Source organism: Mus pahari, chromosome 6 (assembly GCF_900095145.1).
Source record: "Mus pahari chromosome 6, PAHARI_EIJ_v1.1, whole genome shotgun sequence".
In the NCBI taxonomy this organism is placed as follows: Eukaryota; Metazoa; Chordata; class Mammalia; order Rodentia; family Muridae; genus Mus; species Mus pahari.
Window position 1 is genome coordinate 68289661 of NC_034595.1, and position 3278 is coordinate 68292938.

The window sequence follows — 3278 nt, forward strand, 5'->3', positions numbered from 1 at the left end:
GGGGAGGGGAGGGATGGGGAGGGAAGCCAAGCCCCTGGGCTGCAGAGGTTTTAGACAGAGGGTGGGAGGTAGGGGTGCAAGATCAGGAGGTGCTGCAGGTGCTGAGTGAGCCTAGAGGTCCAGCAGACACCTTGATGTGCCAAGGCACCCCAGTGGGCCATTTGTCNGAGGTTTTTTGGGACCTGACAATCTCTAGCACCAAACAATGGGTTTGATCCCTAGCACTGGAATATTCCCTAAACCAGGAATAGTGGCACACACCTGTAACCACAGCCTTTGGCAGTGGGAGGCAGAAGATCAGGAGTTCAAAGTCAGCCTGGCATACATAGTTTATAGGTAAGCCTGAACTGTAAAAAACGCTGTCTAGGAAAAAAACTGGGAACCAGGTGGTGATGGCACACACCTTTTATTCCAGCACTCAAATGGCAAAGGCAGGCAGAACCCTGAGTTTGAAGCCAGTCTACTCTATGGAACAAATTCCAAGACAGGCAGGGCTACACAGTGAAACCCTGTTTTGAATAAAAACAAAAGAAACCTGGAGAGATAGTTCAATAGTTAAGAGCACCGCCTTGTTCTACCAGAGGTCTTGAATTCAATCCTCAGCAACCACGTGGTGGCTCATAACCATCTATACTGGGAGCTGGTGCTCTCTAGTGGCCGTCAGGTGTACATGCAGATAGAGCACTCATACATAAAATGAATCTTTTAAAAACAAAAACAAAACAACACTCGGGAGGCAGAGGCAGGCGGATTTCTGAGTTCGAGGCCAGCCTGGTCTACAGAGTGAGTTCCAGGACAGCCAGGGCTACCCTGTCTCGAAAAACCAAAAAAAACAAAAAAACAAAAAAACAAAAACAAAACTGGAAAAAACAAAAAAAGGAAAGAAGGAGGAAGAGGAGGAAGAGGAGAAAAGAAAATACCTGGGGGGGCTAACTCAGTTGGCCCTTTGTGACTTAAGCCTAGACCATTTTCACCACCTACAGTTCTGTTACCCAGGAGGTAGAGGTTCAAGATCAGTCTCAGGTAAATAGTAAATTCCAAGCTAGCTGAGTACAGTAGGCAATCTCCAGACAAAAGAACCAAAATAAAATAAAAAATAAAAAAATAAAAAAATAAAAATAAAAATAAAACCCAAACCAAAAAACCCTTACAAGTTCAAAATAGCTGAAACACTTCAAGGACTGGACCCTAAAAAATTCTGTAAGCTGGAGGGGGCGAGGTTAAAAGTGTTCTTTCCCTTCCTCACTTTGCAAAGTTCCCAAGTTGCCTAGAAGTAGGTAGAGGGGTTGTGAACAACCTTGGCAGTCTAGATGACTCATTTGGGTTTGATAAAAGAGTTATTTGGAGTCAGCCGATACTTGGGGTTGGGAAGTGGGTCTAGGGTAACGGGGCAGGGGGGCAAGATAGCCTTAATGGGTTTCTGGGGAGATGAAGCTGACGCTGTGGCCCCACTCCTGGCTCTCTGATTCTCCTTTCCAACACTGAGGAGACATTCTCACCAAGCGTCTGACACTAAGCTCTTTCTAGGCTTAAGACTGAAGGCTGGGGCTGGTGAGATGGCTCAGTGGGTAAGAGCACCCGACTGCTCTTCCGAAGGTCCGGAGTTCAAATCCCAGCAACCACATAGTGGCTCAAAACCATCCATAACAAGATCTGATGCCCTCTTCTGGAGTGTCTGAAGACAACTACAGTGTACTTACATATAATAAATAAATAAATCTTAAAAAAAAAAAAAAAGACTGAAGGCTGAGCTCAGGCCGTCTGACCTACATTTGCCACAGAAGACAGGACCCTCACCTGAATCCCTCCAGGGATGTCCTGTCCCCTTCCTAGGCTTTCCTCCCCGCGAGCCCCCTGTCCACCTGTCTTTCTCATTCCGTTAGGCTTCAGGGCCACCAAGGAAGTAATCTAAGGGCTGGAGAGATGCCTGGGTGGTTACAAGCACTGGCTGCTCTTCCAGAGGTCCTGAGTTCAATTCCCAGACATCATAAGGTGGCTCATGACTTAAAAGAATCTATAAAGGGATCCTATGCCCTCTTCTGGCACAGAGGTGTATGTGCAGACAGAGCACTAATATATTTATATATATAAAAAGACATAAATAAATTTGAAAATGAAAAGAATCTACCACAGAGTTATACCCCGAGACAACTGCACAACTTGGAAGGTGAGCAAGCTGTTTGAATCTTCTTTTGGGAGCCAGGATACCAGGAGGAGCTTTCTAGATGCCATTATCTTTCTCAACGTCCCATCACGGTATCAAACCAAGGGGCCCTGTGCATGTAGACAGTGTTCTATGGTTGAGCTCTGCCCCGGGATGCTGTAATGGAAGGGCCTGCCTGTGCCTCCTCTCTCTGCCAGCTGCTCCCCATCTGTGGGCCTCCCACGGCTCAGACCCAGGCACCGACCTGGGCAATTAGTGTATTGACCGGTCCCGGTAAGCCTGAGATATGGAAGTGATTATAATCCTCAGAAGGAAGTAAACGTTCACAGAGTGGAACAGTTCCCCAATGCTGACCCAGCTCCCCACGGCCAGCTCCAGCTCATCTCATCTTTCCAGAGCATGAAGCAGGGCTGAACCTGAGATTTTTCTGAGCTCTCTGTGTGTCCATCCCTGAACACTGTGTCCAGGCCTTCTGCTCTGTTGAGCATACGGTCTAGACTCCTGGTTCCCTTGGCAACTCAGAGTCATACATCTCTTGATCAGAAGCTAAGACAGGAGGGCGAGACAAGAATAAGAGGTTAGGATTCAGACTCAGGAGCAAACGCCTGGTTAGTGTGTAAGGAGATCTCATTATCTGTGATGTGGTACAACCCACCTCCTGGATCTGAGGGAGGCTAGCATGGCATACAAAGTAACACTTCTACAAGGACAAAATGGTTGCCATGCAAGACTGGTGACCCCTGTCCCACCCTCAAAACACATATGAAGGGGAAAAGAGATTCCACAAATTCGTGCTCTGACATGCACAGGCTCATTGTATACACACACAGCTGTGATGATGTCATTGTATACACACACAGCTGTGATGATGTCATTGTATACACACACAGCTGTGATGATGTCATTGTATACACACACAGCTGTGATGATGATGGTGGTGGTGTGGTGGTGATGATGATGATGATAACCAAATAAATAACTAAGTTTTAAAAGTGTAAAGGCAGCTGGGCGGTGGTGGCACTCGCCTTTAATCCCAGCACTCGGGAGGCAGAGGCAGGCAGATTTCTGAGTTCGAGGCCAGCCTGGTCTACAAAGTGAGTTCCAGGACAGCCAG